Here is an 18,360-nt window from a genome sequence, read left to right as displayed (position 1 = left end):
TTTTGCCAGATCTCTACATGGAGCAGTCTCTGTGTTTATCCCTTGTGCTATCCTATGACCCCCACCCTTACATCGACGTGTTCTCCCTACCATGACACAAGTAGATAAAGGTGAAGAGGATTTCATGTAATCCATGTACACCAGGGAAGATCACAACTCATTGAAGAAAAAAGGTTCAGAGCACTGTCTAGTGGGGTCTAGATGACCCAACTCCCAATATAAAAGTGTTTAAGATAGTTCAAGGGTTATGTCATTTACACGGATGTTGTTGAGAGATCAGGTTTATTTATTATGAATATTTCTACAAAAGCATTGATGGTCTCCATGTCTGGGTTAAGCTGGTTCTGTGGTCAACCAACACGGAGCTAAAAGCCTCCTTCAGAAAGGTGAGAACTGCTCCAGGTGAGGCTTGAACTCACAACCTCAGCATTGCTCCACAACATACTGTCATATAAGTACTGTGCACTGACCAATTGTGCTACTGGAGCTTCTTGCTTTAAAGCACTGTTGGTCAATAAAACTTCACAGAAACTCACCGAGGACTTGTTCAGTTCTTTTTTTACTTGCAGGGTCAAACCCATGTAAAATCACAGGTTTTTAACTTAGAATAGGATCTAATCTATGCTGGAGCAGGTCTGTGCACTAATGAGAAGATGATCCATTCTACAATGGAAGGAAAAATGTGTTGCCTCACGACTCTTGTGTAAATTCATCGCCTTCTCTCTTGCGACGCACAGCAGATTTTTTGCTTGTGGCCTGTCCAAAAGTTTGTTCCTGAGCTTCACGCCGGAGCTACCAGTGGGAGGAGCTTCCAGATAATGGTTTTTGCCTGATCTCTACATTGAGCAGTGTCTGTGTTTATGTCGTTTACAATGCATGAGAGGCACAGGCGATGCTGAGAGATCAGATTTATTTATTTTGAAGAGTTCTACAAAAGCATTGGTGATCATGTCTCCATGTCTGGTTGAGGCTGGTTCTGTGGTCAACCAACACTGAGCTAAAAGCCTCCTTCAGAAAGGTGAGAACTGCTCCAGGTGAGGCTTGAACTCACAACCTCAGCATTGCTCCACAACATACTGTCATATAAGTACTGTGCACTGACCAATTGTGCTACTGGAGCTTCTGCCTTAGAACACTGTTGGTCAATAAAACTTCACAGAAACTCTCCGAGGACTTGTTCAGTTCTTTTTTTACTTGCAGGGTCAAACCAAAGTAGAATCACAGGTTTTTAACTTAGAGTAGGATATAATCTATGCTGGAGCAGGTCTGTGCACTAATGAGAAGATGATCCATTCTACAATGGAAGGAAAAAAGGAAAAATGTGTTGCCTCACGACTCTTGTGTAAATTCATCGCCTTCTCTCTTGCGACGCACAGCAAATTTTTTGCTTGTGGCCTGTCCAAAAGTTTGTTCCTGAGCTTCACGCCGGAGCTACCAGTGGGAGGAGCTTCCAGATAATGGTTTTTGCCTGATCTCTACATTGAGCGGTGTCTGTGTTTATGTCGTTTACAATGCATGAGAGGCACAGGCGATGCTGAGAGATCAGATTTATTTATTTTGAAGAGTTCTACAAAAGCATTGGTGATCATGTCTCCATGTCTGGGTGAAGCTGGTTCTGTGGTCAACCAACACTGAGCTAAAAGCCTCCTTCAGAAAGGTGAGAACTGCTCCAGGTGAGGCTTGAACTCACAACCTCAGCATTGCTCCACAACATACTGTCATATAAGTACTGTGCACTGACCAATTGTGCTACTGGAGCTTCTTGTTTTAAAGCACTGTTGGTCAATAAAACTTCACAGAAACTCTCCGAGGACTTGTTCAGTTCTTTTTTTACTTGCAGGGTCAAACCCATGTAAGATCACAGGTTTTTAACTTAGAATAGGATCTAATCTATGCTGGAGCAGGTCTGTGCACTAATGAGAAGATGATCCATTCTACAATGGAAGGAAAAATGTGTTGCCTCACGACTCTTGTGTAAATTCATCGCCTTCTCTCTTGCGACGCACAGCAAATTTTTTGCTTGTGGCCTGTCCAAAAGTTTGTTCCTGAGCTTCACGCCGGAGCTACCAGTGGGAGGAGCTTCCAGATAATGGTTTTTGCCTGATCTCTACATTGAGCAGTGTCTGTGTTTATGTCGTTTACAATGCATGAGAGGCACAGGGGATGCTGAGAGATCAGATTTATTTATTTTGAAGAGTTCTACAAAAGCATTGGTGATCATGTCTCCATGTCTGGGTGAAGCTGGTTCTGTGGTCAACCAACACTGAGCTAAAAGCCTCCTTCAGAAAGGTGAGAACTGCTCCAGGTGAGGCTTGAACTCGCAACCTCAGCATTGCTCCAAAACATACTGTCATATAAGTACTGTGCACTGACCAATTGTGCTACTGGAGCTTCTGCCTTAGAACACTGTTGGTCAATAAAACTTCACAGAAACTCTCCGAGTTCTTTTTTTACTTGCAGGGTCAAACCGAAGTAAAATCACAGGTTTTTAACTTAGAGTAGGATCTAATCTATGCTGGAGCAGGTCTGTGCACTAATGAGAAGACGATCCATTCTACTATGGAAGGAAATGTGTAATGCCTCACGACTCTTGTGTAAATTCATTGCCGCTTTTCTTGCGTTGGACAGCAAATTTTCTGCTTGTCGCCTGTCCAAAAATTTGTTCCTGAGCTTCACGCCGGAGCTACCAGTGGGAGGAGATTCCATATAATGGTTTTTGCCTGATCTCTACATGGAGCAGTGTCTGTGTTTATCCCTTGTGCTATCCTATGACCCCCACCCTTACATCGACGTGTTCTCCCTACCATGACACAAGTGGATAAAGGTGAAGAGGATTTCATGTAATCCATGTACACCAGTGAAGATCACAAATCATTGAAGAAAAAAGGTTCAGTGCGCTGTCTAGTGGGGTCTAGATGACCCAACTCCCAATATAAAAGTGTTTAAGATAGTTCAAGGGTTATGTCATTTACACGGACGTCGTTGAGAGATCAGGTTTATTTATTATGAATATTGCTACAAAAGCATTGATGGTCTCCATGTCTGGGTGAAGCTGGTTCTGTGGTCAACCAACACGGAGCTAAAAGCCTCCTTCAGAAAGGTGAGAACTGCTCCAGGTGAGGCTTGAACTCACAACCTCAGCATTGCTCCACAACATACTGTCATATAAGTACTGTGCACTGACCAATTGTGCTACTGGAGCTTCTGCCTTAGAACACTGTTGGTCAATAAAACTTCACAGAAACTCTCCGAGTTCATTTTTTTACTTGCAGGGTCAAACCGAAGTAAAATCACAGGTTTTTAACTTAGAGTAGGATCTAATCTATGCTGGAGCAGGTCTGTGCACTAATGAGAAGATGATCCATTCTACTATGGAAGGAAATGTGTAATGCCTCACGACTCTTGTGTAAATTCAATGCCGCTTTTCTTGCGTTGGACAGCAAATATTCTGCTTGTCGCCTGTCCAAAAATTTGTTCCTGAGCCTGACGCCGGAGCTGCCTGTGGGAGGAGATTCCATATAATGGTTTTTGCCTGATCTCTACATGGAGCAGTGTCTGTGTTTATCCCTTGTGCTATCCTATGACCCCCACCCTTACATTGACGTGTTCTCCCTACCATGACACAAGTGGATAAAGGTGAAGAGGATTTCATGTAATCCATGTACACCAGGGAAGATCACAACTCATTGAAGAAAAAAGGTTCAGTGCGCTGTCTAGTGGGGTCTAGATGACCCAACTCCCAATATAAAAGTGTTTAAGATAGTTCAAGGGTTAAGTCATTTACACGGACGTCGTTGAGAGATCAGGTTTATTTATTATGAAGATTTCTACAAAAGCATTGATGGTCTCCATGTCTGGGTGAAGCTGGTTCTGTGGTCAACCAACACTGAGCTAAAAGCCTCCTTCAGAAAGGTGAGAACTGCTCCAGGTGAGGCTTGAACTCACAACCTCAGCATTGCTCCAAAACATACTGTCATATAAGTACTGTGCACTGACCAATTGTGCTACTGGAGCTTCTGCCTTAGAACACTGTTGGTCAATAAAACTTCACAGAAACTCTCCGAGGACTTGTTCAGTTCTTTTTTTACTTGCAGGGTCAAACCCTTGTAAGATCACAGGTTTTTAACTGAGAGTAGGATCTAATCTATGCTGGAGCAGGTCTGTGCACTAATGAGAAGATGATCCATTCTACAATGGAAGGAAAAATGTGTTGCCTCACGACTCTTGTGTAAATTCATCGCCTTCTCTCTTGCGACGCACAGCAAATTTTTTGCTTGTGGCCTGTCCAAAAGTTTGTTCCTGAGCTTCACGCCGGAGCTACCAGTGGGAGGAGCTTCCAGATAATGGTTTTTGCCTGATCTCTACATTGAGCAGTGTCTGTGTTTATGTCGTTTACAATGCATGAGAGGCACAGGGGATGCTGAGAGATCAGATTTATTTATTTTGAAGAGTTCTACAAAAGCATTGGTGATCATGTCTCCATGTCTGGGTGAAGCTGGTTCTGTGGTCAACCAACACGGAGCTAAAAGCCTCCTTCAGAAAGGTGAGAACTGCTCCAGGTGAGGCTTGAACTCACAACCTCAGCATTGCTCCACAACATACTGTCATATAAGTACTGTGCACTGACCAATTGTGCTACTGGAGCTTCCACCTTAGAACACTGTTGGTCAATAAAACTTCACAGAAACTCTCCGAGGACTTGTTCAGTTCTTTTTTTACTTGCAGGGTCAACCAAAAGTAGAATCACAGGTTTTTAACTTAGAGTAGGATATAATCTATGCTGGAGCAGGTCTGTGCACTAATGAGAAGATGATCCATTCTACAATGGAAGGAAATGTGTAATGCCTCACGACTCTTGTGTAAATTCAATGCCGCTTTTCTTGCGTTGGACAGCAAATTTTCTGCTTGTCGCCTGTCCAAAAATTTGTTCCTGAGCCTGACGCCGGAGCTGCCTGTGGGAGGAGATTCCATATAATGGTTTTTGCCTGATCTTTACATGGAGCAGTCTCTGTGTTTATCCCTTGTGCTATCCTATGACCCCCACCCTTACATCGACGTGTTCTCCCTACCATGACACAAGTGGATAAAGGTGAAGAGGATTTCATGTAATCCATGTACACCAGTGAAGATCACAAATCATTGAAGAAAAAAGGTTCAGTGCGCTGTCTAGTGGGGTCTAGATGACCCAACTCCCAATATAAAAGTGTTTAAGATAGTTCAAGAGTTATTTCATTTACACGGACGTCGTTGAGAGATCAGGTTTATTTATTATGAATATTTCAACAAAAGCATTGATGGTCTCCATGTCTGGGTGAAGCTGGTTCTATGGTCAACCAACACGGAGCTAAAAGCCTCCTTCAGAAAGGTGAGAACTGCTCCAGGTGAGGCTTGAACTCACAACCTCAGCATTGCTCCACAACATACTGTCATATAAGTACTGTGCACTGACCAATTGTGCTACTGGATCTTCTGCCTTAGAACACTGTTGGTCAATAAAACTTCACAGAAACTCTCCGAGGACTTGTTCAGTTCTTTTTTTACTTGCAGGGTCAAACCAAAGTAGAATCACAGGTTTTTAACTTAGAGTAGGATATAATCTATGCTGGAGCAGGTCTGTGCACTAATGAGAAGATGATCCATTCTACAATGGAAGGAAAAAAGGAAAAATGTGTTGCCTCACGACTCTTGTGTAAATTCATCGCCTTCTCTCTTGCGATGCACAGCAAATTTTTTGCTTGTGGCCTGTCCAAAAGTTTGTTCCTGAGCTTCACGCCGGAGCTACCAGTGGGAGGAGCTTCCAGATAATGGTTTTTGCCTAATCTCTACATTGAGCAGTGTCTGTGTTTATGTCGTTTACAATGCATGAGAGGCACAGGCGATGCTGAGAGATCAGATTTATTTATTTTGAAGAGTTCTACAAAAGCATTGGTGATCATGTCTCCATGTCTGGGTGAAGCTGGTTCTGTGGTCAACCAACACTGAGCTAAAAGCCTCCTTCAGAAAGGTGAGAACTGCTCCAGGTGAGGCTTGAACTCACAACCTCAGCATTGCTCCACAACATACTGTCATATAAGTACTGTGCACTGACCAATTGTGCTACTGGAGCTTCTGCCTTAGAACACTGTTGGTCAATAAAACTTCACAGAAACTCTCCGAGGACTTGTTCAGTTCTTTTTTTACTTGCAGGGTCAAACCAAAGTAGAATCACAGGTTTTTAACTTAGAGTAGGATATAATCTATGCTGGAGCAGCTCTGAGCACTAATGAGAAGATGATCCATTCTACTATGGAAGGAAATGTGTAATGCCTAACGACTCTTGTGTAAATTCATTGTTGCTTTTCTTGCGTTGGACAGCAAATTTTCTGCTTGTCGCCTGTCCAAAAATTTGTTCCTGAGCCTGACGCCGGAGCTGCCTGTGGGAGGAGATTCCATATAATGGTTTTTGCCTGATCTTTACATGGAGCAGTCTCTGTGTTTATCCCTTGTGCTATCCTATGACCCCCACCCTTACATCGACGTGTTCTCCCTACCATGACACAAGTGGATAAAGGTGAAGAGGATTTCATGTAATCCATGTACACCAGTGAAGATCACAAATCATTGAAGAAAAAAGGTTCAGTGCGCTGTCTAGTGGGGTCTAGATGACCCAACTCCCAATATAAAAGTGTTTAAGATAGTTCAAGGGTTATTTCATTTACACGGACGTCGTTGAGAGATCAGGTTTATTTATTATGAATATTTCAACAAAAGCATTGATGGTCTCCATGTCTGGGTGAAGCTGGTTCTATGGTCAACCAACACGGAGCTAAAAGCCTCCTTCAGAAAGGTGAGAACTGCTCCAGGTGAGGCTTGAACTCACAACCTCAGCATTGCTCCACAACATACTGTCATATAAGTACTGTGCACTGACCAATTGTGCTACTGGAGCTTCTGCCTTAGAACACTGTTGGTCAATAAAACTTCACAGAAACTCTCCGAGGACTTGTTCAGTTCTTTTTTTACTTGCAGGGTCAAACCAAAGTAGAATCACAGGTTTTTAATTTAGAGTAGGATATAATCTATGCTGGAGCAGCTCTGAGCACTAATGAGAAGATGATCCATTCTACTATGGAAGGAAATGTGTAATGCCTCACGACTCTTGTGTAAATTCATTGCCGCTTTTCTTGCGTTGGACAGCAAATTTTCTGCTTGTCGCCTGTCCAAAAATTTGTTCCTGAGCCTGACGCCGGAGCTGCCTGTGGGAGGAGATTCCATATAATGGTTTTTGCCTGATCTCTACATGGAGCAGTGTCTGTGTTTATCCCTTGTGCTATCCTATGACCCCCACCCTTACATTGACGTGTTCTCCCTACCATGACACAAGTGGATAAAGGTGAAGAGGATTTCATGTAATCCATGTACACCAGGGAAGATCACAACTCATTGAAGAAAAAAGGTTCAGTGCGCTGTCTAGTGGGGTCTAGATGACCCAACTCCCAATATAAAAGTGCTTTTAGATAGTTCAAAGGTTATGTCATTTACACGGATGTCGTTGAGAGATCAGGTTTATTTATTATGAATATTTCTACAAAAGCATTGATGGTCTCCATGTCTGGGTGAAGCTGGTTCTGTGGTCAACCAACACGGAGCTAAAAGCCTCCTTCAAAAAGGTGAGAACTGCTCCAGGTGAGGCTTGAACTCACAACCTCAGCATTGCTCCACAACATACTGTCATATAAGTACTGTGCACTGACCAATTGTGCTACTGGAGCTTCCACCTTAGAACACTGTTGGTCAATAAAACTTCACAGAAACTCTCCGAGGACTTGTTCAGTTCTTTTTTTACTTGCAGGGTCAAACCCATGTAAGATCACAGGTTTTTAACTTAGAGTAGGATATAATCTATGCTGGAGCAGGTCTGTGCACTAATGAGAAGATGATACATTCTACAATGGAAGGAAAAAAGGAAAAATGTGTTGCCTCACGACTCTTGTGTAAATTCATCGCCTTCTCTCTTGCGACGCACAGCAAACTTTTTGCTTGTGGCCTTTCCAAAAGTTTGTTCCTGAGCTTCACGCCGGAGCTACCAGTGGGAAGAGCTTCCAGATAATGGTTTTTGCCTGATCTCTACATTGAGCAGTGTCTGTGTTTATGTCGTTTACAATGCATGAGAGGCACAGGCGATGCTGAGAGATCAGATTTATTTATTTTGAAGAGTTCTACAAAAGCATTGGTGATCATGTCTCCATGTCTGGGTGAAGCTGGTTCTGTGGTCAACCAACACTGAGCTAAAAGCCTCCTTCAGAAAGGTGAGAACTGCTCCAGGTGAGGCTTGAACTCACAACCTCAGCATTGCTCCACAACATACTGTCATATAAGTACTGTGCACTGACCAATTGTGCTACTGGAGCTTCTGCCTTAGAACACTGTTGGTCAATAAAACTTCACAGAAACTCTCCGAGGATTTGTTCAGTTCTTTTTTTACTTGCAGGGTCAAACCAAAGTAGAATCACAGGTTTTTAACTTAGAGTAGGATATAATCTATGCTGGAGCAGGTCTGTGCACTAATGAGAAGATGATCCATTCTACTATGGAAGGAAATGTGTAATGCCTAACGACTCTTGTGTAAATTCATTGTTGCTTTTCTTGCGTTGGACAGCAAATTTTTTGCTTGTCGCCTGTCCAAAAATTTGTTCCTGAGCCTGACGCCGGAGCTGCCTGTGGGAGGAGATTCCATATAATGGTTTTTGCCTGATCTCTACATGGAGCAGTGTCTGTGTTTATCCCTTGTGCTATCCTATGACCCCCACCCTTACCATGACCCCCACCCTACCATGACACAAGATGATAAAGGTGAAGAGGATTTCATGTAATCCATGTACACCAGTGAAGATCACAACTCATTGAAGAAAAAAGGTTCAGTGCGCTGTCTAGTGGGGTCTAGATGACCCAACTCCCAATATAAAAGTGCTTTTAGATAGTTCAAAGGTTATGTCATTTACACGGATGTCGTTGAGAGATCAGGTTTATTTATTATGAATATTTCTACAAAAGCATTGATGGTCTCCATGTCTGGGTGAAGCTGGTTCTGTGGTCAACCAACACGGAGCTAAAAGCCTCCTTCGGAAAGGTGAGAACTGCTCCAGGTGAGGCTTGAACTCACAACCTCAGCATTGCTCCACAACATACTGTCATATAAGTACTGTGCACTGACCAATTGTGCTACCGGAGCTTCTTGCGTTAGAGCACTGTTGGTCAATAAAACTTCACAGAAACTCTCCGAAGACTTGTTCAGTTCTTTTTTTACTTGCAGGGTCAAACCCATGTAAGATCACAGGTTTTTAACTTAGAGTAGGATCTAATCTATGCTGGAGCAGGTCTGTGCACTAATGAGAAGATGATCCATTCTACAATGGAAGGAAAAATGTGTTGCCTCACGACTCTTGTGTAAATTCATGGCCTTCTCTCTTGCGACGCACAACAAATTTTTTGCTTGTGGCCTGTCCAAAAGTTTGTTCCTGAGCTTCACGCCGGAGCTACCAGTGGGAGGAGCTTCCAGATAATGGTTTTTGCCTAATCTCTACATTGAGCGGTGTCTGTGTTTATGTCGTTTACAATGCATGAGAGGCACAGACGATGCTGAGAGATCAGATTTATTTATTTTGAAGAGTTCTACAAAAGCATTGGTGATCATGTCTCCATGTCTGGTTCTGTGGTCAACCAACACTGAGCTAAAAGCCTCCTTCCGAAAGGTGAGATCTGCTCCAGGTGAGGCTTGAACTCGCAACCTCAGCATTGCTCCACAACATACTGTCATATAAGTACTGTGCACTGACCAATTGTGCTACTGGAGCTTCTGCCTTAGAACACTGTTGGTCAATAAAACTTCACAGAAACTCTCCGAGGACTTGTTCAGTTCTTTTTTTACTTGCAGGGTCAAACCAAAGTAGAATCACAGGTTTTTAATTTAGAGTAGGATATAATCTATGCTGGAGCAGCTCTGAGCACTAATGAGAAGATGATCCATTCTACTATGGAAGGAAATGTGTAATGCCTCACGACTCTTGTGTAAATTCATTGCCGCTTTTCTTGCGTTGGACAGCAAATTTTCTGCTTGTCGCCTGTCCAAAAATTTGTTCCTGAGCCTGACGCCGGAGCTGCCTGTGGGAGGAGATTCCATATAATGGTTTTTGCCTGATCTCTACATGGAGCAGTGTCTGTGTTTATCCCTTGTGCTATCCTATGACCCCCACCCTTACATTGACGTGTTCTCCCTACCATGACACAAGTGGATAAAGGTGAAGAGGATTTCATGTAATCCATGTACACCAGGGAAGATCACAACTCATTGAAGAAAAAAGGTTCAGTGCGCTGTCTAGTGGGGTCTAGATGACCCAACTCCCAATATAAAAGTGCTTTTAGATAGTTCAAAGGTTATGTCATTTACACGGATGTCGTTGAGAGATCAGGTTTATTTATTATGAATATTTCTACAAAAGCATTGATGGTCTCCATGTCTGGGTGAAGCTGGTTCTGTGGTCAACCAACACGGAGCTAAAAGCCTCCTTCAGAAAGGTGAGAACTGCTCCAGGTGAGGGTTGAACTCACAACCTCAGCATTGCTCCACAACATACTGTCATATAAGTACTGTGCACTGACCAATTGTGCTACTGGAGCTTCTGCCTTAGAACACTGTTGGTCAATAAAACTTCACAGAAACTCTCCGAGGACTTGTTCAGTTCTTTTTCTACTTGCAGGGTCAAACCAAAGTAGAATCACAGGTTTTTAACTTAGAGTAGGATCTAATCTATGCTGGAGCAGGTCTGTGCACTAATGAGAAGATGATACATTCTACAATGGAAGGAAAAAAGGAAAAATGTGTTGCGTCACGACTCTTGTGTAAATTCATGGCCTTCTCTCTTGCGACGCACAGCAAAATTTTTGCTTGTGGCCTGTCCAAAAGTTTGTTCCTGAGCTTCACGCCGGAGCTACCAGTGGGAGGAGCTTCCAGATAATGGTTTTTGCCTGATCTCTACATTGAGCAGTGTCTGTGTTTATGTCGTTTACAATGCATGAGAGGCACAGGCGATGCTGAGAGATCAGGTTTATTTATTATGAAGATTTCTACAAAAGAATTGATGGTCTCCATGTCTGGGTGAAGCTGGTTCTGTGGTCAACCAACACGGAGCTAAAAGCCTCCTTCAGAAAGGTGAGAACTGCTCCAGGTGAGGCTTGAACTCACAACCTCAGCATTGCTCCAAAACATACTGTCATATAAGTACTGTGCACTGACCAATTGTGCTACTGGAGCTTCCACCTTAGAACACTGTTGGTCAATAAAACTTCACAGAAACTCTCCGAGGACTTGTTCAGTTCTTTTTTTACTTGCAGGGTCAAACCAAAGTAGAATCACAGGTTTTTAACTTAGAGTAGGATCTAATCTATGCTGGAGCAGGTCTGTGCACTAATGAGAAGATGATCCATTCTACAATGGAAGGAAAAAAGGAAAAATGTGTTGCCTCACGACTCTTGTGTAAATTCATCGCCTTCTCTCTTGCGACGCACAGCAAATTTTTTGCTTGTGGCCTGTCCAAAAGTTTGTTCCTGAGCTTCACGCCGGAGCTACCAGTGGGAGGAGCTTCCAGATAATGGTTTTTGCCTGATCGCTACATTGAGCAGTGTCTGTGTTTATGTCGTTTACAATGCATGAGAGGCACAGGCGATGCTGAGAGATCAGATTTATTTATTTTGAAGAGTTCTACAAAAGCATTGGTGATCATGTCTCCATGTCTGGGTGAAGCTGGTTCTGTGGTCAACCAACACTGAGCTAAAAGCCTCCTTCAGAAAGGTGAGAACTGCTCCAGGTGAGGCTTGAACTCACAACCTCAGCATTGCTCCACAACATACTGTCATATAAGTACTGTGCACTGACCAATTGTGCTACTGGAGCTTCCACCTTAGAACACTGTTGGTCAATAAAACTTCACAGAAACTCTCCGAGGACTTGTTCAGTTCTTTTTTTACTTGCAGGGTCAAACCCATGTAAGATCACAGGTTTTTAACTTAGAGTAGGATCTAATCTATGCTGGAGCAGGTCTGTGCACTAATGAGAAGATGATCCATTCTACAATGGAAGGAAAAATGTGTTGCCTCACGACTCTTGTGTAAATTCATCGCCTTCTCTCTTGCGACGCACAGCAAATTTTTTGCTTGTGGCCTGTCCAAAAGTTTGTTCCTGAGCTTCACGCCGGAGCTACCAGTGGGAGGAGCTTCCAGATAATGGTTTTTGCCTGATCTCTACATTGAGCGGTGTCTGTGTTTATGTCGTTTACAATGCATGAGAGGCACAGACGATGCTGAGAGATCAGATTTATTTATTTTGAAGAGTTCTACAAAAGCATTGGTGATCATGTCTCCATGTCTGGGTGAAGCTGGTTCTGTGGTCAACCAACACTGAGCTAAAAGCCTCCTTCAGAAAGGTGAGAACTGCTCCAGGTGAGGCTTGAACTCACAACCTCAGCATTGCTCCACAACATACTGTCATATAAGTACTGTGCACTGACCAATTGTGCTACTGGAGCTTCTGCCTTAGAACACTGTTGGTCAATAAAACTTCACAGAAACTCTCCGAGGACTTGTTCAGTTCTTTTTTTACTTGCAGGGTCAACCAAAAGTAGAATCACAGGTTTTTAACTTAGAGTAGGATATAATCTATGCTGGAGCAGGTCTGAGCACTAATGAGAAGATGATCCATTCTACTTTGGAAGGAAATGTGTAATGCCTCACGACTCTTGTGTAAATTCATTGCCGCTTTTCTTGCGTTGGACAGCAAATTTTCTGCTTGTCGCCTGTCCAAAAATTTGTTCCTGAGCCTGACGCCGGAGCTGCCTGTGGGAGGAGATTCCATATAATGGTTTTTGCCTGATCTCTACATGGAGCAGTGTCTGTGTTTATCCCTTGTGCTATCCTATGACCCCCATCCTTACATTGACGTGTTCTCCCTACCATGACACAAGATGATAAAGGTGAATAGGATTTCATGTAATCCATGTACACCAGGGAAGATCACAACTCATTGAAGAAAAAAGGTTTAGTGCGCTTTCTAGTGGGGTCTAGATGACCCAACTCCCAATATATAAGTGCTTAAGATAGTTCAAAGGTTATGTCATTTACACGGACGTCGTTGAGAGATCAGGTTTATTTATTATGAATATTTCTACAAAAGTATTGATGGTCTCCATGTCTGGGTGAAGCTGGTTCTGTGGTCAACCAACACTGAGCTAAAAGCCTCCTTCAGAAAGGTGAGAACTGCTCCAGGTGAGGCTTGAACTCACAACCTCAGCATTGCTCCACAACATACTGTCATATAAGTACTGTGCACTGACCAATTGTGCTACTGGAGCTTCTGCCTTAGAATACTGTTGGTCAATAAAACTTTGCAGACACCCTCCGAGGACTTGTTCAGTTTTCCTTTTACTTGCAGGGTCAAACCAAAGTAAACTCACAGATTTGTAAAGGAAGATCAGACCTAACAGGATTAGGAGGAAACACAAACCAATGTTCAGTTTCTGTGCGTTAATGAGAGTTTCTGCAAATCTTTATGTTTTACTAAAAATGTGATTGTATTCCTCAGGTCTCTCCTCATGTAATATTATTTACAAAGCCCAATTAAAAGATCTTTAGCCTATGTTCTGCCAGGTAAATTAATCTCAGTCACATTCCTTTCCAAAGTCATTGATAAGGTTTCAGCAAAGTTAGGTGGGAAAGACCAGCTATTTAGAGCTTTTCTATATTTTTACAGTCATACCTATTCAAATAGCTGAGGAGTAATCAAAGTAAGATCGAACTTGTGCCTGTATTATTGGCACCTTGTTAGTAGAAGTAATTTGAAAATTTCTCTTGTTGAGTAGGCTGAGGTCATTCAGCATCTGCAATGGCATTTTACGCAGTTTTCATAATTCCACTGTGGGAAGTGCTGTATTTTATGGTTTGGTCTGTTGGGGCAACAACGGTACAGTGAAGGACTGTATTAAGCTGGACAAATTGATTAGGAAGTGTGCTTTTGTGCTAGCAGAGGGGGTTCTTCTGTGGAATGAAGAGCAGGATGCAGGCTATCCTCAGTGTCCTGCTCAACAGGTGGGATATTGAGCAGTTAAACCTCCTGAGCCTGGATCCTGACCTTTGAGCAATGGACAGAGCTGGTAATGACCACTAGGTCCATTTACAGACTTAAACTTATTAATTTGAGATTTTCCAACATTCAATACAGCTACAGTGTGTTTTCACTTATCCATAAATGTGATCTTTGTAAATAAATATTAAAAAACCCTCACAACAGTATCCCCATCTTAATATTTTTGAAGAATGGTGTTGGTTTTATTTTGTAGAGACGTGATTAACCTTCTTCTGCTGACAGATAACACATCATATAACTGGCACTGTTCCTCAGGTGGCTGAGCAAGGTAATGCAAGAGCAACCCTGTCTGCCTGTGCCAGCTGTCATAGATGCATCATATTCCATTTTAAGGAAAAAGCTCCCAGCTCATGGAAGAGAGGCCGACACAGTTTCTACATTCAATGTTAGACTGAAAACATTCCTCTTTGGACAGGCTTATTATTAGACTAGTTAGTATTCAGAGATGATTTAACTTAATGTTAATATGTTTAAATTAAACTTAATAACAATAACTATTTGTTTTAAAAGGCTGCTAGAAGTTGAAGCTGGGGTAACTATGGTGCACTGGGGTTCTGTCCTCTTTTCTCATCTACTTCTCCGTTCCTTCTCTTCTCTATTCTTGATTATTATTCATCATTTAGTTCCCTCTGTTTGGTGCAGTGCGATTAATGTACTGTCCCTCTTTTCCTCTCCCCTCCTGGGGAGTGGGAGTGCTTCCAGACTCCAGTTGGCTTATCTGTGCTCCTGTACCTGACCGTGTACCTCGTCTCTGGCTCGTCTCTGCTCCTGCTCCTAAACCTGGCTGTGGTTCCTGTTTACGGCTCGACTCCGCGCCCCCGGCCGTCCCCCCAACTCCGACTGGATGAAGCTCGTCTGCTGGACTTTTATATATGTAGTTGTAGATTTATATAAGTTAATTCTTCTCTAAGAGTTCTGGTAAATCGCCTGTCCGTCCTGGGGGAGGATCCCTCCTTCATGTGGACACCCCTGAGGTTTCTTCGTTTTTTCCAGAATCTGTTCTTTTTTAGGAGTTTTTCCTTACCGCGAAGGGGGGTCTAAGGGCAGGGATGTCTAGTTTAGCTTAGTCAGTTTGTTAGTTCAATTTAATATTTTCCTATTGAATTCTATGTATTCATGATCCTTTTGATTTTATGTTTAACTTTTTCAATTACCGATACGAAGCCCATTGAGACGACTGTTAATGTGAATTTGGGCTATACAAATAAAATTGAATTGAATTGAAAAATTGAATATTTGGGAGGGTTGGGGAAGGCTTCCTGCACTGACACTTTGCCTCCAGGTTCCACGTTGTCCTCTACTCATGCTGGTGTGGGAAAGTCTGACTTCACATTTGCAGATGCCCTTGAGCTGCTGTCATAAAATACATTACAGGTTTACCAAAACTACTTGTTAATTTACTCAAAAGTGCAAAACACATCATCGTCATAAATGCATTCATAGTATTTCTATCTTTGCGTCAAAATAAATGTATAACACTCAAAGGGCAGCATCTGTGTGATATTTGACAATCATTGCAGTTTTTATTGTTTAACATATTTTAAATGTTATTTGTGATTGTTTAATGATATTTGTGACCACCATTTGTCTCATGCAGTACAACGCATCTCCTTGGCATAGAGTCGATCAGATTGTGGATTGTGGTCTGTGGAATGTTGGTCCTCTTTGACGGCTGTGCGATGTTGCTGAATATTGGCAGGAACTGGAACACACCGTCATATACACTAATCAGGAACATCCCAAACATGCTCAATGGGTGAGATGTCCAGTGACTGTGCTGGCAATGTAAGGAATGGGATGTTTTCATCTTCCAAGAGTTGTGTACAGATCCTTGCAACACGGGGCCATGCATTATAATGCTGCACCATGGGGGGATGTTTTTGGATGTTTTCCACAACAATGGGCCTCAGGATCTCGTCACGCTATCTCCGCATTCAAAATGCCATTAGTAAAACGCGTCTGCGTTCTTCGTCTTCGTTCTTCGCCATGACCCCCCCCACCAATAAAACAATACGACATTTTTGAGAGTGGCCTTTTACTGTGACCAGTGTAACCCTTGTGCTATCTTAGATGACCCCCCCCCCCCCCTTACATTGACGTGTTCTCCCTACCATGACAAAGGTAGATACAGGTGGAAAGATTTCATGTGATCCATGGACACCAGTGAAGATCACAAATCATTGAAGAAAAAAGGTTCAGTGCACTGTTTAGTGGGTCTAGATGACCCAACTCCCAATGATAAAGTGCCTAGGATAGCACAAGGGTTTAAAAAAACAAAAAAAAAAAAAAAAGGTGGTACCCAATGCTTGAAACTTGGCAGTAACCCTTGTGCTATCCTAGGCACTTAAACATTGGGAGTTGGGTTATCTAGACCAGTGTTTTTCAACCTTTTCTGAGCCACGGCACAAATCTAGCCACAGGGGTTGCAAGCCAGTAACTTCTGTGCCGCTCCCAAGCCCGGATAAATAGAGAGGGTTGCGTCAGGAAGGGCATCCGGCGTAAAAATTGCCAAAATAACCATGCGAATCATCCACAACACTTTAGACATACCGGATCGGTCGAGGCCCGGGTTAACAACGACCGCCACCGATGCTGTTAACCTACAGGGTGTCGGTGGAAATTTGACTACTGTTGGTCGAAGAAAGAGGGGAGGCAGAAGGGTCCGTTGCCAGAGAGAGAAGGGAAAAGGCAGGAACATAGGTTTGAGAATAGGGACTCTTAACGTTGGCACAATGACAGGGAAAGGCAGAGAGCTGGCAGACATGATGGAGAGAAGGAAGGTAGATGTACTGTGTGTGCAGGAGACAAGGTGGAAGGGCAGCAAGGCACGTAGTATTGGAGGAGGATACAAACTTTTCTATCATGGTGTTGATAGGAAGAGAAACGGGGTAGGAGTGATTCTGAAGGGGGAGTTTGTAAACAGTGTTCTAGAGGTGAAAAGAGTCTCAGACAGGATGATGAGCCTAAAGTTAGAAATTGAAGGGGTGATGGTGAATGTAGTCAGTGGGTATGCGCCACAGGTTGGCTGTGAGTTAGAAGTGAAGGAGAGATTCTGGAGTGAGTTGGATGAGGTCATAGAGAGTTTTCCCAGAGGAGAGAGAGTTGTTATTGGAGCAGACTTTAATGGGCATGTTGGTGAGGGCAACAGAGGTGATGAGAAGGTGATGGGCAGGTTTGGTGTGAAGGAAAGGAATCTGGAGGGACAGATGGTGGTGGACTTTGCGAAGAGGATGGAAATGGCTGTAGTCAACACTTACTTCCAGAAGAGAGAGGAACATAGAGTGACATACAGAAGTGGAGGTAGGAGTACTCAGGTGGACTACATCCTATGTAGACGAGGTCATTTGAGAGAGGTTAATGACTGCAAAGTGGTGGTAGGAGAGAGTGTAGCCAGACAGCACCGCATGGTGGTGTGTAAGATGACTCTGGAGGTCAGGAAGAAGAAGATAGGGAAAACAGAAAAGAAGACCAAGTGGTGGAAGCTACAGAATGAAGAAACTTGTGAGGAATTTAGGCAGAAGTTGAGGCAGGTCCTGGGTGGTCAGGATGAGCTTCCAGATGACTGGGAAACTACAGCAGAGATTATCAGGGAAACAGGTAGGAAGGTGCTAGGTGTGTCATCTGGAAAGAGGAAAGACGGTAAAGACACTTGGTGGTGGAATGAGGAAGTACAGGAATGCGTCCAGAGGAAGAGGTTGGCTAAAAGGAAGTGGGATGTAGAAAGGACTGAGGAAGGTAGACAGGAGTACAAGGAAGCGCAGCGTAGAGTGAAGAGAGAGGTGGCAAAGGCCAAACAGAAAGCTTACGATGAGCTTTATGACAGGTTAGACACAAAGGAAGGAGAGAAGGACTTGTACAGGCTAGCCAGACAGAGAGACAGAGATGGGAAGGACGTGCAACAGATAAGGGTGATTAAGGACAGAGATGGAAAGGTGCTAACAACCCAGGAGAGTGTACAGAAAAGATGGAAGGAGTATTTTGAGGAGCTGATGAACGAGGAAAATGACAGGGAAAGAAGGGAGGAAGATGTGGTTGTTGTGGAGCAGGAAGTAGCAGAGATTGGAAAGGATGAGGTTAGGAAGGCTCTGAAAAGGATGAAGAGCGGAAAGGCCGTTGGTCCTGATGACGTACCTGTGGAGGTATGGAAGTGCTTAGGAGAGACAGCAGTGGAATTTCTAACGAGGTTG

The 18,360-nt window shown here is 43.3% G+C and overlaps 19 non-coding genes across 19 annotated transcripts; all 19 read right to left on the bottom strand.

Annotated features, from left to right (window-relative positions):
- Positions 1 to 394: 394 nt before the first annotated feature.
- On the bottom strand, positions 395 to 488 carry trnai-uau (transfer RNA isoleucine (anticodon UAU)). Its single transcript has 2 exons — positions 451 to 488; positions 395 to 430 (listed from the first exon to the last, which is right to left on the bottom strand). It is a non-coding gene; the product is annotated as a tRNA-Ile (tRNA).
- A 538-nt stretch (positions 489 to 1,026) lies between these two features.
- On the bottom strand, positions 1,027 to 1,120 carry trnai-uau (transfer RNA isoleucine (anticodon UAU)). The gene is made up of 2 exons: positions 1,083 to 1,120; positions 1,027 to 1,062 (listed from the first exon to the last, which is right to left on the bottom strand). It is a non-coding gene; the product is annotated as a tRNA-Ile (tRNA).
- Positions 1,121 to 1,665: 545 nt separating this feature from the next.
- On the bottom strand, positions 1,666 to 1,759 carry trnai-uau (transfer RNA isoleucine (anticodon UAU)). The gene is made up of 2 exons: positions 1,722 to 1,759; positions 1,666 to 1,701 (listed from the first exon to the last, which is right to left on the bottom strand). It is a non-coding gene; the product is annotated as a tRNA-Ile (tRNA).
- Positions 1,760 to 2,297: 538 nt separating this feature from the next.
- trnai-uau (transfer RNA isoleucine (anticodon UAU)) lies at positions 2,298 to 2,391 on the bottom strand. Its single transcript has 2 exons — positions 2,354 to 2,391; positions 2,298 to 2,333 (listed from the first exon to the last, which is right to left on the bottom strand). It is a non-coding gene; the product is annotated as a tRNA-Ile (tRNA).
- Positions 2,392 to 3,108: 717 nt separating this feature from the next.
- Positions 3,109 to 3,202, bottom strand: trnai-uau (transfer RNA isoleucine (anticodon UAU)). The gene is made up of 2 exons: positions 3,165 to 3,202; positions 3,109 to 3,144 (listed from the first exon to the last, which is right to left on the bottom strand). It is a non-coding gene; the product is annotated as a tRNA-Ile (tRNA).
- A 718-nt stretch (positions 3,203 to 3,920) lies between these two features.
- On the bottom strand, positions 3,921 to 4,014 carry trnai-uau (transfer RNA isoleucine (anticodon UAU)). Its single transcript has 2 exons — positions 3,977 to 4,014; positions 3,921 to 3,956 (listed from the first exon to the last, which is right to left on the bottom strand). It is a non-coding gene; the product is annotated as a tRNA-Ile (tRNA).
- A 537-nt stretch (positions 4,015 to 4,551) lies between these two features.
- Positions 4,552 to 4,645, bottom strand: trnai-uau (transfer RNA isoleucine (anticodon UAU)). The gene is made up of 2 exons: positions 4,608 to 4,645; positions 4,552 to 4,587 (listed from the first exon to the last, which is right to left on the bottom strand). It is a non-coding gene; the product is annotated as a tRNA-Ile (tRNA).
- A 728-nt stretch (positions 4,646 to 5,373) lies between these two features.
- On the bottom strand, positions 5,374 to 5,467 carry trnai-uau (transfer RNA isoleucine (anticodon UAU)). Its single transcript has 2 exons — positions 5,430 to 5,467; positions 5,374 to 5,409 (listed from the first exon to the last, which is right to left on the bottom strand). It is a non-coding gene; the product is annotated as a tRNA-Ile (tRNA).
- Positions 5,468 to 6,012: 545 nt separating this feature from the next.
- Positions 6,013 to 6,106, bottom strand: trnai-uau (transfer RNA isoleucine (anticodon UAU)). The gene is made up of 2 exons: positions 6,069 to 6,106; positions 6,013 to 6,048 (listed from the first exon to the last, which is right to left on the bottom strand). It is a non-coding gene; the product is annotated as a tRNA-Ile (tRNA).
- A 728-nt stretch (positions 6,107 to 6,834) lies between these two features.
- On the bottom strand, positions 6,835 to 6,928 carry trnai-uau (transfer RNA isoleucine (anticodon UAU)). Its single transcript has 2 exons — positions 6,891 to 6,928; positions 6,835 to 6,870 (listed from the first exon to the last, which is right to left on the bottom strand). It is a non-coding gene; the product is annotated as a tRNA-Ile (tRNA).
- A 729-nt stretch (positions 6,929 to 7,657) lies between these two features.
- Positions 7,658 to 7,751, bottom strand: trnai-uau (transfer RNA isoleucine (anticodon UAU)). The gene is made up of 2 exons: positions 7,714 to 7,751; positions 7,658 to 7,693 (listed from the first exon to the last, which is right to left on the bottom strand). It is a non-coding gene; the product is annotated as a tRNA-Ile (tRNA).
- Positions 7,752 to 8,296: 545 nt separating this feature from the next.
- On the bottom strand, positions 8,297 to 8,390 carry trnai-uau (transfer RNA isoleucine (anticodon UAU)). The gene is made up of 2 exons: positions 8,353 to 8,390; positions 8,297 to 8,332 (listed from the first exon to the last, which is right to left on the bottom strand). It is a non-coding gene; the product is annotated as a tRNA-Ile (tRNA).
- Positions 8,391 to 9,117: 727 nt separating this feature from the next.
- Positions 9,118 to 9,211, bottom strand: trnai-uau (transfer RNA isoleucine (anticodon UAU)). The gene is made up of 2 exons: positions 9,174 to 9,211; positions 9,118 to 9,153 (listed from the first exon to the last, which is right to left on the bottom strand). It is a non-coding gene; the product is annotated as a tRNA-Ile (tRNA).
- Positions 9,212 to 9,739: 528 nt separating this feature from the next.
- trnai-uau (transfer RNA isoleucine (anticodon UAU)) lies at positions 9,740 to 9,833 on the bottom strand. Its single transcript has 2 exons — positions 9,796 to 9,833; positions 9,740 to 9,775 (listed from the first exon to the last, which is right to left on the bottom strand). It is a non-coding gene; the product is annotated as a tRNA-Ile (tRNA).
- A 729-nt stretch (positions 9,834 to 10,562) lies between these two features.
- trnai-uau (transfer RNA isoleucine (anticodon UAU)) lies at positions 10,563 to 10,656 on the bottom strand. Its single transcript has 2 exons — positions 10,619 to 10,656; positions 10,563 to 10,598 (listed from the first exon to the last, which is right to left on the bottom strand). It is a non-coding gene; the product is annotated as a tRNA-Ile (tRNA).
- Positions 10,657 to 11,196: 540 nt separating this feature from the next.
- On the bottom strand, positions 11,197 to 11,290 carry trnai-uau (transfer RNA isoleucine (anticodon UAU)). The gene is made up of 2 exons: positions 11,253 to 11,290; positions 11,197 to 11,232 (listed from the first exon to the last, which is right to left on the bottom strand). It is a non-coding gene; the product is annotated as a tRNA-Ile (tRNA).
- A 545-nt stretch (positions 11,291 to 11,835) lies between these two features.
- On the bottom strand, positions 11,836 to 11,929 carry trnai-uau (transfer RNA isoleucine (anticodon UAU)). The gene is made up of 2 exons: positions 11,892 to 11,929; positions 11,836 to 11,871 (listed from the first exon to the last, which is right to left on the bottom strand). It is a non-coding gene; the product is annotated as a tRNA-Ile (tRNA).
- Positions 11,930 to 12,466: 537 nt separating this feature from the next.
- trnai-uau (transfer RNA isoleucine (anticodon UAU)) lies at positions 12,467 to 12,560 on the bottom strand. Its single transcript has 2 exons — positions 12,523 to 12,560; positions 12,467 to 12,502 (listed from the first exon to the last, which is right to left on the bottom strand). It is a non-coding gene; the product is annotated as a tRNA-Ile (tRNA).
- A 728-nt stretch (positions 12,561 to 13,288) lies between these two features.
- Positions 13,289 to 13,382, bottom strand: trnai-uau (transfer RNA isoleucine (anticodon UAU)). The gene is made up of 2 exons: positions 13,345 to 13,382; positions 13,289 to 13,324 (listed from the first exon to the last, which is right to left on the bottom strand). It is a non-coding gene; the product is annotated as a tRNA-Ile (tRNA).
- Positions 13,383 to 18,360: the final 4,978 nt, after the last annotated feature.

The sequence above is a fragment of the Oryzias latipes genome, chromosome 10 (genome assembly GCF_053564925.1).
Source record: "Oryzias latipes strain Hd-rR chromosome 10, Olatipes_Hd-rR_3.1".
NCBI lineage: Eukaryota > Metazoa > Chordata > Actinopteri > Beloniformes > Adrianichthyidae > Oryzias > Oryzias latipes.
The sequence above is the reverse complement of the archived record's forward strand: the minus strand, read 5'-3'. Positions and strand labels throughout refer to the sequence as shown.